At 31.7% G+C, this 15,427-nt stretch overlaps 1 protein-coding gene across 2 annotated transcripts in view; it reads right to left on the minus strand.

Annotated features, from left to right (window-relative positions):
- The window catches only part of SUPT3H (SPT3 homolog, SAGA and STAGA complex component), a gene marked incomplete at its 3' end in the record, with an annotated part of 501,076 nt that overhangs the window by 470,388 nt on the left and 15,261 nt on the right, over positions 1-15,427 (minus strand). The gene's annotated exons all lie outside the window — the stretch shown is intronic.

A 15,427-nucleotide genomic window follows, 5' to 3' on the forward strand; every position in this document is an offset into this window, starting at 1 on the left:
TAATAATGTTATTGCTAAATGAATTAGAATTCAAAGCTACATGAAATTAGGAATTCTGTTGGTTTCATTCACTGCCATATTTCCAGAGCCAATCAAAGGTATTTGTTGAATGAATAAACAAAAAGCATTAGATTCTAATACTACAATACTATTGTATAAAAAATTAGCATACAATACAAATTTGTTTTTCTAGAACCAATGTGGTCTGCCAACAAATGCTAGTCTAAGAAATGTTTGTTTCAAGGCTACAATGAGAAGTAAGATGTCTGCACCAGAATGTAAACCAAATACATTAGGTGCTGGGGGTGTAGCTCAGTGGCAGAGGGCTTGCCTAGCATGTGAGTTCCATCCTTAGTACCACATTAAAAAATAAATAAACAAATTTTAGAAAGGCGTTCTGTCCATCTACAACTACAAAAAAATTTTTTACAAAGGTGATTCTAATACACATCACTCAATTACACTTGTAGCATAAGAAAACGATCTCAATGAAGTAGGAAACTGATATACATTCTGGCTCAAGATACTTATCTCACAGATCAGTCACAGTTCACAAACTGGCTATGCTGAGTAGCAGTACTTTAGATTACATATTAAGAGTTGAAATGAAAGGGAAAAATAGGGGAAAAACTAACTTCGAAGCAAATAATAATTTGTAAAAATAATGTCTGGCTTCTGAAAAGTGGCCATAATTTTCTTTAAATATATTTTTAGCTGTTGATAGACCTTTATTTATTTATATGTGGTGCTGAGAATCGAACCCAGTGTCTCAGACATTCCAGGCAAGTGCACTACCACTGAGCCACAGCCACAGCCCAAAAGTGGCTATAATTATACCACTGTGTCTTTTAACAAAAAGTTATGAAACACGAAAGCAACAAAAAACAAAGTTTAAGGTTTTTTGGGTCAGGTAAATTTCCATTTTTGATTATGAAATTTAAGACATCCCAGTAATATCTAAATGAAATCATTACATTTTCAAAGCAGTTTATAATAGCTGAACAGAACTTAAAGCACATAAAAAAATTAAGGTCTGTATGTCTGTATGTCCTTGCCCATCACTTTAAAGTGAGTTCAATATTGCAGTGTCATCTCAAATATAAAAGTAAAATAAAGAACTAAATATGTGCTGGCAGTTTAAAAAGTGAGAATAAGAGAGGAATAGTCAACACCAATTACAGCAATTTCTAAAGACACTTTGATTTCTATTCCATCTAAGTGATATACTATTCAGATTCCTTTGCTTCTAAATAGCAGATATTTGGTCCTACAAGAATATACTAAAGTTTGGGGCTGGGGATGTGGCTCAAGCGGTAGTGGGCTCTCCTGGCATGCGCAGGGCGCTGGGTTCAATCCTCAGCACCACAGAAAAATAAAAAAGATGTTGTGTCCACCGAAAACTAAAAAAAATAAGTATTAAAAAATTCCCTCTCTCTCTTTAAAAAAAAATATATATATACACACTAAAGTTCAATTCTATCTGTAATGCTACAAAATCTAATTTTAAAAGTATAAACATTTATATAGAGCTCTGCACAGAACACTATGTAAATGATTTACACGTATAATCTGATTTAATTCACACCCAAGAACTCAGATGAATGATGTTATTTGGATTTCATAAATAAGTTTCAGAGATATTTTAAAATAGAATAGGACTCACTTGTATTTGTAAACTTTCAGTATCTTCCTTTCACAGACCATGTATATTATATATAATTTTTATTTTTTAGGGTTTTTTTCATATATATTATAATTTTCTAAGGAAGCAGTAAAGAGGTGCCAAGTAAATCAGAATTCTAAATATAGAATGTAGCACCTAAAACTGTTTTTCATGAGGCTAAGATGAAAAAAATAAAGTCAGTGTAATGAGAATACTGGGATGTTAAACTTTATTTCTAAAGTTAACAATAAAGAAGAAAAAAATTACCTAATACATTAAAATATTCAAAGTCTTAAAAAAATTTAAAAAAAAGACCAAAGCAGTCATTTGAATTTCTAATATGGGCACCATATAAAGATTACCCATGCCCCAAGGGCACTTAACCATTGAGCCACATCCCCAGCCCCTTTTATTTTTTCATTTCGAGAGGGTCTCAGTAGGTTGCTCACACCCTCATTAAACTGCCAAGGCTGGCTTTAAACCTTCAGTCCTCCTGCCTCAGTCCCCAGAGCCACTGGGATTACAGGGGTGCACCCTCACACCCAGCTACTTTGAAGACTTTTAACCTCTTTTCAACTGCAGCCATACCCATGGAGGTTGTCCTTCTAATATGCTACCCCACCATTATCACAACTTCCTGGTCATTGTACAAAAATAACACTTAACAGGCATCTACTAGGTATTAGGCATTGTAAAACAAGAAAAATCCCTGTAATTCTATTTCAGAAAATATAAATAAATAAAATAAACCACCATAAAATGAAGAGTTTTACAAGAGTAGCACAAAGTGCCAAACACATAAAGTTAATTTACAATACCAGAAAGATCAGAGAAAACTTCCTGGAGGATATGTCCAAGATGATACATCTACTTTCTATTAATTTGTATCTTTCTAGTTCTCCTAAATACTACTGGTATTCTACCTCCTTTTTAGTCACTGAAATCTCTAATCTCTTCTTCCCCCATTTTTCTCCAGGTCAATAAACCCCATTGGATTTTTTATCCCATCCCTCCCTACCAGACTAGGCTCAGTGATCAGAATCACCAACACCTCAAGTTCAATAACCTTCTTCTACATCTGTCCTTCAAAAAAAAAATTTTTTTTTTGTACCGGGGATTGAACTCAGGGGCACTCAACCACTGAGCCACATCCCCATCCCTATTTTGTATTTTATTTAGAGACAGGGTCTCACTGAGTTGCTAAGTGTCTTGCTTCACTGAGGCTAGCTTTGAACTTGTGATTCTCCTGCCTCGGCCTCCCAAGCTATGGTGTGTCCTTCCAATTTTTTGAATCAATCTAATCATCTATTTCTGAGCTTTGTGCCCAGCAGCTAAGCACTGCTATAGAAAACTATACAACCTTACTGTTGACATCCTATTAGCTCCAAGAAATGACTATGCTCAGCTGAACCCTTAACAACTTATGCAACACTTACCATATTTCTAATTAGCTTCTCTCCCTAACTCTACTCCTGGCATTACAAACCTTCACCACTCTTAAGCTTCCCTATCTCCTTTCTTTGCCAGAGGCCTTGCCTAATTCTTCAAAATGGTATGAAGAGTAATTAGGCATAATTAAAAATTATCATTACTTCAGACCTTCTATACAAGCTTTAAAAAAAATTATACAGAACTAATCCAACAATCTAAGTAAAAGTCTTAACATTATTTCACTGAAAAGAGATTAAATAACATAAAACTAATGAATTTATATTTACTACCTGACAATCTCAGCCTTTGAAAATAAAAGAAATTGAGAAACAAGCAACTCAACTTTCAAAAATGCTATTAAGATCAAGTAATTTTTTTTCAGAAAAGAAAGTATGTCAGATTTTCCTAACTTATGACTCTTACTTTAGATAAGACCTAATACATTTGATTAATAGTCTAGAGTAGACTGTGGGAGCAGCATTTGAAAAGGGAGAAGGTGAAACACCGCAGCTCCCAGTCTATTATAAACTAAAAACCTGACATGACAGCAACAAAATTAGTAGCTGCAATGAAACAGAAAATATAAAAACTATTCAAATATACAAATTCAAATAAAATGGCAAAGTAGGACAACTTATCATAGAAGCAAAGTACATTTTATGCCTCTATGATGTCTTGGATAGAGCATCTCAGAGGTGGAATGGACTATAGTGCAATTATACCTGTTACTCTTTCTGTAAGTAGTTTAAAAATGTCCACAATCTACTCTAGAAATATTTGCATTAAAATGGCCCAAAAAAAACCTGATCACAAAATTATGTTTATAAAATAAATGTACTTATTCTCTATGAGATTAGATATTAATATGTAATTTATTAGAATGCAGTTTTACATTCCTATTAAAAAATTAAACTTGCCTTTTATTTCCAACCATGTCCACCATTTAATAAGAAGATAATGACTGTATGATTTAAAATTAAGAGAATAAGTTGGCTGAGTTTTATATACTGCAGTCACAGCAAAATTCTACATCTGAACAAGAAAAACAAATATTAAAGAAAACTTATGCAACACTTACCATATTTCTAATTAGCTTCTCTGAAGCTAATTAGAAAATTAGAAGATTTTCAGTCTCTAATCATAAACTGGTAAACCAACTCACTCATTAGTTAGTTGTTGTTGCTGTTTCTATCCAGTGTTGTTTCAAATAAACTTTCTAAATGTAAAATTACTTCATTAATCAACTTTAAAAGTAAAATGAATTGCAAAGACCAATGTCTGAAATTTGAGTATATAACAAAAATCAGAAAAAGAAAAGAAAAATGAAACTGTTTAAAATGTGCACTTAAGAATTTGTTTTGGAACTTGATGAAATGATTCCTAAAAATTCAACTGGAGGAATAAAAATAAAAGTCCAGAAATATTTTTAAAAGAAAGCTTATGTGGATTAACTTGAACTGTAATATCAAATATTAAAACATATTAAGAAGCTATAATAACTAAAATAATGTAGTACTGGCAAGGGGATAGAAAATTCAATGGAACAAAGCAGAAAAGTCAAAAGTAATAATTTATTATCTGATAAAGGTAGAATTTCAATTTAGAGGGGAAAGGAAGGCTTATGTAATTTGTGGTGGTTAAGACCACCAGCAAATCAATTTAAAATAAAACTGTTTAAACTTGGAACCTTCTTGACATCATACAACAAAGGGATCAAATATTAAACTGTACAAACTAAAAATATAAAATATAAAAGAATATGGACATATGTATCAAAATTGAGGATAGGACTTAAGGTCTAAGGCAGAAGCAACAAGATATAAAAAACTGATTAAACTACATTAAAAATAAAATCTCACATATTTAAGAATCATGATAGAGACTGGGGTTGTGGCTCACCTAGCATGTGTGAGACACTGGCTTAGATCCTCAGTACCACATAAAAATAAATAAATAAAAATAGCAGGGGTTGGAGTTGTGGCTCAATGGTAGAGCACTTGCCTAGCATATATGAGGCTCTGGGTTCAATTCTCAGCACCACATATAAATAAAACTTTAAAAAAATAAAGGTTCATTGATAACAAAAATGTTTTTTAAAAAATAACAGCAGATGGAATAAGAAAATTTTTTAATTTAAAAATATAAAAAATAAAGAATCACAATAAATAAACCTTAAGGAAACCAAAAGATTGGTGAAAGATGCCATATATAATCAACAAAGAGTTAAAGTCTCTTAATCTATCAGAAGTCATTAATAGGGGTTGGGGTTGTGGCTCACCGGTAGAGCACTCACCTAGGCAAGTGCTCTACCATTGAGCTATAACCCCAGCCCATCAACTTTTTTTTTAATATTTTTTTAGTTGTAGTTGGACACAATACCTTTATTTTTATTTATATTTATGTGGTTCTGAGGATTGAACCCAGCGCACATGTGCTAGGCGGGTGCTCTACCACTGAGCCACAATCCCAGCCCCATCTATTCAACTTTTCTAGAAGAAAAACTAAGAAGTTATGGTATCAGAAAAGACTTTAGACTCAAAAATTCTTCTTCTAAGAATTTAATTCAGTTATCAAGATTATATCATTTTTAATAATATTTGAGAAACTGAACATTATCTAATGATTCAACAAGGAATTAATAACATGATAGATATTGCTACTGTGAAATAAAGTCACATAACAGAAAATTGTTCATGATATATTGAGTATGCGAAAAAGGCAGATATCACAAAAAGGACAGTAATGATTAAAAGTTACTAAGAACTTTTAAAAAATCAACTCACACACCTCAAATGTAGGATACTCCTTTCATAAAGGATTCTAGACAGATTTTTTTTTTTTGCTTATGAATATGAAGATCTTATAACCTTTTCTGAGTTAGGTAACTCATTTAGTAGGTGTCTCAGTTTTCTTGAATGAGAGGCTTCCACATATTTATTGAGACTTCCTGAGCTAATCAAAAAGTAACTGCGAAGTTCTCGAAAGACAAACACTCATATCCACACAAATAATCTCCTCTATGCAAAGACCTCCAACAAAGCTCTCTGTGAAAAGATACAAAAGAATATATTTGCATGTGTTTATATATGAATAAAGAAACTCTTGAAGAATACACAAGGAAAAATACAAGTTGTGACTCAGAGGGAGGAAACCAAGCAACAGAAGTATAAGAACTTTTTGATTTCTATTTTCAAATGTATACATGTATTACTAGTAAAAGTATCCTGAAAACAATTTTCATATGCATGTATATATAAATCATATGTACATATATATAAAAAACATTACTCAATGGTGGCAAGGCATAATAAGTATTCTGTTGGTGAAACTATAACAATGAACTATAACTTACTTAAATCCATCAAGAATCTTAAAAATGGGCTGACGTGGTGGCTCAGTGGTAGCACGCTCGCCTAGCAAGCACGAGGCCCTGGGTTCGATCCTCAGCACCACATAAAAACAAATAAAGGTACTGTGTCCAACTACAACTAAAAAATAAATATTAAAAAAAAAGAATCTTAAAAATAAGTAGAAATGTCTTCTGAGCCAAGAATTCCATTTATGGGGATTGGTCCTAATGAAATATCCAGTTATAATAGGTTCAAAGACAGTTAGCAGGTAAGAAGACAAATTAGTAAGATAAAATAAAGGATGGATGGATTACAATGCTCTCCATAATACCAGAATATTAAAAACAACCTAAGATATCTAATAAGTGTTTAAAGACGGCATAATGGAATATAAATCAGTGTAGCTAAAGCAATAATACTGTATTTTGTCAACATGAAAAATCTGATTGTACAAGTTACACAGAAGTAATTATAATATAAGATTTTGGTATTTAAGTTTTTTCAATGCACTGGAACAATAAATACCAAAACTCAGAAAGGCTAGGTATTCCTTGTAATCTTTCTGTATTTTCTGAATTTTTTCTTTTCAGAAAATAATATGAACTTCTTCTATAATAAATATAAAACAATCATACCACTCTGAATAAAATGATAACAATTCAAGTCCCCTACCCAGAACATTTCCAGATTTTTTTTAATGGGGGGGGGTTAACATGTAAAATAGAAAAGTGAACCAAGAACTTTGTCTCCAAATCTACAGTTCTTTCCACTGTATCGTGCTACCTTAATCACTCACTTAGATGTGGCATTATTTTTCTTCAAATCAATTTGCCGATTAAAATATTTATAATTTATTACAAATTGCACAGAAGTGAAGTTTTATTGTCCTTTAAAAATAAACATTAGCTGTTCACAAGCTTACAAAGGATTAGAGATATATGAAGGATGCCAGTGATCTCAAGTTCTAGGTTGAAAGAGGTAAATAAAAAATACTATCAGTGCTTAACTTAGAAATGGGTTGAAAGGCCAGGAAAAGTGGTGCATTCCCACAATTCCAACTACTCAAGGCTGAATTGAATGCTAGCCTGGACAACACACAGAAACCCCAATAATAGAGAAAGGGAAGGAGGGAGAGAATTAGAGGAAAAGATGAGTTGTGCTCCAAGTTTAACTGTTTAGAGAATAATTTCATACAAAAAAGAATGGCATTTTTTAAATTTTTTATTTGTTCTTTTTAGTTATACATGACAGCAGAATGTATTTTGACATATCATACACACATGGAGTATAACTTCCCATTCTTATGGTTGTGCACGATGTGGAGTTACACTGGTCATGTATTCATATATGAACATAGCAAAGTTACGTCTGATTCATTCTGTCTTTCCCATTCCCATCCTCCCTCTCTTCCCCCATTCCCCCCCCACATCCATGAACCTCCACTCCTCCCTCCCTGCCCCTATTGTGAATCAGTATCTGCATATCAGAGAGAACATTCAGCTTTTGGTTTGTGGGGATTGGCTTATTTCACTTATAATGAGAGTCTTTAGTTCCATCCATTTACAGGCAAATGCCATAATTTCATTCTTATTTATGGCTAAGTAATATTCCATTGTGTATATGTACCACATTTTCTTTATCCATTCATCTGTGGAAGCGTACCTAGGTTGGTTCCATCCTTAGCTAATGTGAATGGAGCTGCTATGAACATTGATGTGAAAAAATGGCATTTTCTTGAAAAAATAAATATTAATCACCAGACCAACCCCTGAAAACTTAATTTACCCCTTTTTGCTAAAAACACATTGTCAACAGTTTAACAGAGGAATAATGAAAAAGCCACGTAAGGCTAGTAAAACTCTTCTAGTCAGGACAAAAACTGACCATAATGAGATGTTTTAAGACAGAAAAACCTATCAAAAGTAAAGAAAAAAGTCAAAGAACAAAGTAAGGGGCTGTGGTTGTGGCTCAGCAATAGAACGCTCGCCTAGCACTTGCAAGGTCCTGGGTTCAATCCTCAGCACCATATAAAAAAAATAAACAAACAAAATAAAGTTATTGTATCCAACTACAACTAAAAAATAAACACACAAAAAATTAACAGATTAAGGATTAGTTTTCACTATTCTATAGAAAGTGGTTTATGAACGCTGTTCTGCCCTAGGAAAACATGTAATGACAATTAGAGAACCTATTAAAAATAGCAACATATTTTTAAAGGCATATAGTATTTTATTCAAGATTGAAATTTATATATATAAATGTTAATTAAAGTTAATAAGCTGGGGTTATGGCTCAGTGGTAGAGCGCTCGCCTTGCACATGCAAGATCCTGGGTTCGATCCTCAGCACCACATAAAAATAAATAAATAAAATTTTAAAAAAGTTATTAAAAAAAATTCCATGTGGGAAAAAATAGCTGTAAAAGAAAAGTTAATATATATATGTGTGTTAATAAAATATATCACAGAAAAAGTTTAATTTCCATTTCTTTGGCTATAATGTAAAACTGCATAAGTATTTCACATCTAGAGAAAATCAAAATTTTGCTCTGGCAAACTTAAAAACTGCTATGAACCTTTAGAATCTACTGTCAAAAATCAAAAAGATTAATTCCTCCATATTAAGAATCTACTACTCTGAAATTATGTGGTTTTTCTAATTTGGAATGCTGATATCCTGTATCAACATGATTCACTATAAATTAATATATAACCATGGATACGAAACTTTCATTTCATACCCAAAGTTATTAATCACTGATATATTTACTACTGAACAATCCATTCCTACCCAGCACTTTTTTAAAAGATTAATTTAATCAAGAACCAACAAGTTCTCAAAATCTGAGCATAATAAAAACAATGAATTAACAAGAAATTACACAACATATTGCTAATTTTAGATCTACCAGAAATGTGGCCAAGTCTTACTACAGAAAAATGAGGACCAAGGGTTGGAGGGATACCTCAGTGGCAGAGTGCTTGCCTACGATGTGAGAGACCCTGGGTTCCATTCCTAGCACCACAAAAAGAAAAGAAAAAAAAGACTCAAAACTCATATTACATATTCAGTTACATACATGTGCTGGCATAATTGAGTGTAGTGAAATGTATTCAGAGCTGGAGTTATAGTACTTGCAGAAATAGTAAGTATAAATACATGTACTCAAAAAAGAATAAAAAACACATTTCGGTATTTTTCATACTTTTTACAATGCAAAATTAATGTAATATTAAAACTACCAATCAAACCTAACAAGCTAAAGTAGCCAAAAATTAACATTTTCAAAGCTTTAAAGAACAGTAGGACAATGAAACTTAAGAAAAAAGTAGATATAGGGCTGGGTTGTATCTCAATGGCAGAGCACTTGCCTAGCATGCATGAAGCACTGGGTTTAATATTTCACACCACAAAAAAAATAAAGGTATTGTGTCCATCTACAACTTAAAAAAATTAAAAATATTTTTAATAAGCAGATATAGAAATCAACAGATCACATAATATATATAAAATATATTTTCCCTATTACAATAAAAATACAGACATGCCAGAAAAAAAGTATTGCATAATTTATATTTTCTTCCTTTCTTCTATGCTATCCAACATGGTAGCCTCTTGTTCCATATTAAACTAATTTTATTCCATTTTAACCTAATTAAAATTAAATAAAATTTAAAATTCAGATGCTCTGTTACATAGCTTATTGAACACACTCAACAGGTACACATGATTCATGGCTACCACACCAAACAGCACTCAGAAACAGAAACTTCCATCTCTACAGAAAGTTCTACTGAACAGCATGCTATAATGTAGACATACCCTTTTTTCTCTATAATTATGGCTTCTTCCCATAAAATTGCAAATTTTTCCTCCTACACTTAAAATACTTTGTAAGCCAGGCATAGTGGCACAGGCCTATAATCTTAGCTACTGGAGAGATTGAGGTAGAAGAATAACAAGTTGGAAGCCAATTTGGACAACTTAAGTGACCTAATCTATAGGTTGATGATGATAATTATTTTTTTAAAAGACGATGACAAGGGGTTGAGTTGTGGCTTAGTGGTAGAGCGCTTGCCCAGCATGTGTGAGGCACTGGGTTGGATCCTCAGCACCATATAAAAATAAATAAATAAAATAAAGGTATGCGTCCATCTATAACCAAAAACTAAAAAATTAAAATAAAAAAAAGGCGATAACAACAACTAACAGTGTTTACAATGTGCCAAGAACCATACTCATTTAATCTTCATATTAACCTCATGAGGTAGATCCAAGTCCACAATCCCTTACCTGAATCAGGAATTGTCGAATTCAGTATTTCTAAGATTTCAGAAATTTAATGCTGTCCATAAACCAAATGTTATATAATACCTTCAGAAAGGTCTAGGGAAACACTCAGAAACACAATATCTTTACATGATTGTTCACACTAAGGATAAGTGAAGACTATCAAAAAACCCTACACATCAATTAAGACAAATAAGGTTCAGAAATCAAATTAGTTAAGAACAGAACTTCCATTCTCCAGTGTGATAATTAGCAACCATAACACAATTTTAAGATAATTAATTTGTGATTTTGTTAACTATTTTTCCCCATATACCTAAGAAATTTCATCAAAGAATTAATTACTCAAATGACTCCATCTCCCTGAATTTCAAGAATTCATTTCAAAGAGTTAGCAATATGTTTTTCTCCCTGGCAACTATATTATTATCTGAAAATGAAAGTTCTAGTTATTTTATCCATAGAAAAGAATTTACAGTGATATTTATACACAAAATTCAAAATTTTATTTTGCCACATTTATAAAATGACACTCTTAATACAAGCACATAACTCAATTGGATCTAGAAATTTAAACATTTTTTTATTTAATTTTCCAAAGGAAAAAAGTATAGCCAACTTTCACTAAACAGTGATTTTATATTCTCAACCTGCTTTTATACAAATTCTCATTTTCAGGAAAAACTGTGACCAAATTTATATTACAATTTGAAAATTTTCCTATTATTCTACTTATGAACCAGAGTATACATTAAAATATCTGAACACATACATTTCATAAAAAGTATAAGTTTATAGACATTTTAGTGTAATTTAAATATCAGGAATTGATGTTATTTAATAGTGATAAAATATAAAAGCAGGCATTTAAATATTCTACAACAATGTGGTCACATTTATGTCCAAAATTATGAAATAACACAAATATATCTCTAGAGAATACATAAAAAGTATAAAATTTTTTGAAAAACTATACTTTCTCTTGGTTACTAATATGCCCCTGTTGAGAAAGACTTGGTGATTAGGTATAGAAAACAAATTTTCATATTATCATAACATTTATTCAAAACTAATCTTCATAAAAAATTTATGAATTAAATTTATAAATCAAATTAAAAATTTTATTAATTGAAATATAGTTTAGGTTATATGCTAAGAACATGGACTCTAGAATCAAATTTTCTGGCTTTAATCCAAGATTGTCCACTGACTACAGAGTAATATTTAGTGAGTTAGTCCATCTTTGTGTCTCAACTTCTTCATCTACAAAAGGGGAATAACAGCATCTATCTTCATGGGGTTGTGTAAGGATGACATAAAATGGTATGTGGAAGCACTCACAAGACTGTCTGGTACACAGAATGCTCCACAAGCATTTATCATCATTAGGAGAGCATCTTATTAAAATATATCAATATTAGCACAACTTATCTTCACAAGTTTCTCTTTCAGTTTCTGTAAAACTAATTAAATGTACTAGGGAAACAATGTTTGAAGGAAGTCTATGTCAGTTTAAAAGCCATCTATTAATAATTCAGATATGTACATATAAGGGTTCTTTAAAGCCAGATTAAGGTAAGAACAAACAGGGTGTATATTCTTTCACAGCTTTTAACTTCATAATTCTATGAAGAGCCAACTGAATATGTGAGTGATACTGTAATATACAAAAATGCACTAATCCAGTGAAGCAAAGGGTAAACTGTTGCTATTTATCCCAAAAATTCCCAAAAGACAAAAATCTTACTAGGAAAATTATTAGTTCAACTGTGAACATACTATGTTTGTGGTACTCACAGAATACTTCAAGATATTCCAGGAAATAATTACAAGTACAGATTAAAACTGTAGAGCTCACTCCCAGAAAAGTTGATCACTTCCTTCTTTGTACTACCATGAAATTTTTCACATTATTTCATGACAATTGGTTGTCTATATACACTTCTCTAGTGCGAGAATACATGCTTCTTGAAGAAATTTAGACCTTACCATATAATAAGAACTCAATAAATTTTGATTTTTAAAAATGCAAAACTTGTAGAACTACACAATAGTAAATTTTACTAAATGTAAAAAAAAAATGGTTCAAAATTTTTTTCACTCCGTGATTTTTAGTAAGGATGAATTTTTCATTTTGAAGAATTATGTAATACTGTGAGTATGTAACAGTTGTGATTCTGCAATGTGTATCTGGGGGTAAAAATGGGAGTTCAAAACCCAATTGAGTCTAATGTATGAAAGACGATATATCATGAGCTCTGTAATGTTTTGAACAATCAAAAAAAAAAGAATTCTTTTAATAAGTAAATAATTTTTTTCTTTTAATTTGGTCAGAGAATTACTAAGTGCTTCCAAACAACAAAACCTGGCATCATCACGAGGCCTATAAGTCTGAACAAATACATAACAAGGCAGAAAATTGATTAATGGATAAAATAAGGGAGAGAGAACCTAATGAAGACTCTAGAAGTACATTAAAATTCTTAAGGAGTTCATTAAAAATACCTTCAACGTTAACTGAAAATATTCTACTTTTTAAAAAATATTTTCTTGGGCTGGGGATGTGGCTCAAGCGGTAGCGCGCTCGCCTTGCATGCGTGCGGCCCGGGTTCGATCCTCAGCACCACATACCAACAAAGATGTTGTGTCCGCCGAGAACTAAAAAATAATAAATATTAAAAAAATTCTCTCTCTCTCTCTCTCTCCTCTCTCTCTCTTTTAAAAAAAAATATTTTCTTAATTATTGATGAAACTTTATTTTATTCATTTATTTATATCCAGTGCTGAGAATCAAACCCAGTGCCTCACATGTGAAGCAAAAGCCACAACCCCACTGAGCCACACTGAGCCACAACCCCAGCCCCAAGATTTCGCCTTTTAATTTACATCCATTTTGTTGCACTGTCCCAGATGTGGAACACCTATAAAAACTTAGTATATAACATATAATCAAAATATAATCACAGTAAGAACATAATATAATAGTAATAATATTTATAAGCTCTAGATTATTATTTACAACCTATTCTCATGTACCTGTGTCCATTTAATCAAAATATTTACAGAACTGAAAACCTGAGATTGAATAGGTTAACTTCTGTAACTCAAGGAAACTTCTGGACCCTATCCATGTCATTCAAAGAACTGTGATAAGGAGTTCCATCATAAATGTGCTCAGTTATATGAACTATATAAGGTAAGAGACAGCTACTGTCATCCCAAGCCACTGATAATTGTTTTACTACAATCCTTTAGTTTAAAATCTGTAGAAGCAATTTCTAAAAAATGCTTCACCGGTGTTATTTACTACTTAAATTTAAAATATGATAATGCCCTAACAGAACAGACTGGCTACCAGATCTACATTCAATAGCAGAAAAGACAATTTCGGTGGTAATACCTTTCAGTGAAACCAAGCCCAGGAAATAACACTAACCAATTGTTCCTCAATTAGAGGGAAGAAAATCAAAAAGAAAACAGCTCTTTAACAATGAGGGGACAGAGAAAAAGTAGCAGTAGAGGGTGAAAACCAGCAATATCAACAGGCTTACAAGAATTATGAAATAGCAGCAGAAAAGGAAGGATACAGAGAATGAAATTCCTATAACACAAACACAACTGCTTAAGTCTGTACTTTTTAAGAATGAAATTCCTATAACACAAACACAACTGCTTAAGTCTGTACTTTCTCATCTGAAAAAAAGCATAACAATGATCAAATGTACATTGATTCTAATTTTATAAAATTGAAAACCTGAAAATCTTATACCAATAGAAAATATTGGTAAATTTTAAAAGACTCCCCTAATTTTGGCCCTATTTCCCTTTCTGTGAAGAAATTCATAAAGGGAAAAAAATAACTTTGGACTCAAAATGATGAATATTAACTATTAAGAGTAGCCTCTCTATAAGGTCGAAATAGAAGAAAAATGTACATTTCTTCCAGAGTTGTAGCCAACAATAACTTTTGCATTCTGAATTCAACTTAGGTACATTAGTTGGAAAGATGTTTATCAAAGTGTTTAATAAGAAAGTACTAAATTTAGCTTTTTTCTCTCCCTTCAGTTTCTTAAATGGCCTGAGGTCCATCAAATGCATTAAGGAGAACCTTTCCTAACTATAAATGACAAAGGGAAACATTACTCTACAGCTTTCTTCTTATAGAGAGCTGTTTTCATAGATCAGAGGTCATCAAACTGCTTCTGTAAAAGACCAGATAGTAAATATTTTCGGCTTTAGAGGCCATATGGTCTCTGTCACAAATACTCTATTCTGCTATGTAGCATGAAAGTAACAATGGACAACATGTAAGTGTATGGTCGTGGTCCAATAAAACTTTATTTACAGCAACAACAACAAATCCTTGTCTGTAGTTTGCTAAACCCTTAGGTCGTCTTTTTCATAATCTACTCAGAGATACATTGTTTTAATAATTCTGAAATAAAATTTCTAGAATTTGCTTTAAAATACTTCATTTAAAAAAAAAAAGAGTAGGGAGAAAGGTTAAATAAGACAATTATTGTTAAAACCAGACAATGGATACATGGAGTTCATTATACTATGCTTTATAATTTTAAAATTTTGAAAATTTCCATATTAAAGCTTTAAAAATATAAAGTTAGTCAATGAACCTGCTCTACAGGAAAATGAATTTCCTCACCTTATTTCCTGACCTTATTTAAGACCTTCTA

This window comes from Spermophilus citellus, assembly GCF_964194105.1.
Source record: "Spermophilus citellus genome assembly, chromosome: 5".
NCBI classification, from domain to species: Eukaryota; Metazoa; Chordata; class Mammalia; order Rodentia; family Sciuridae; genus Spermophilus; species Spermophilus citellus.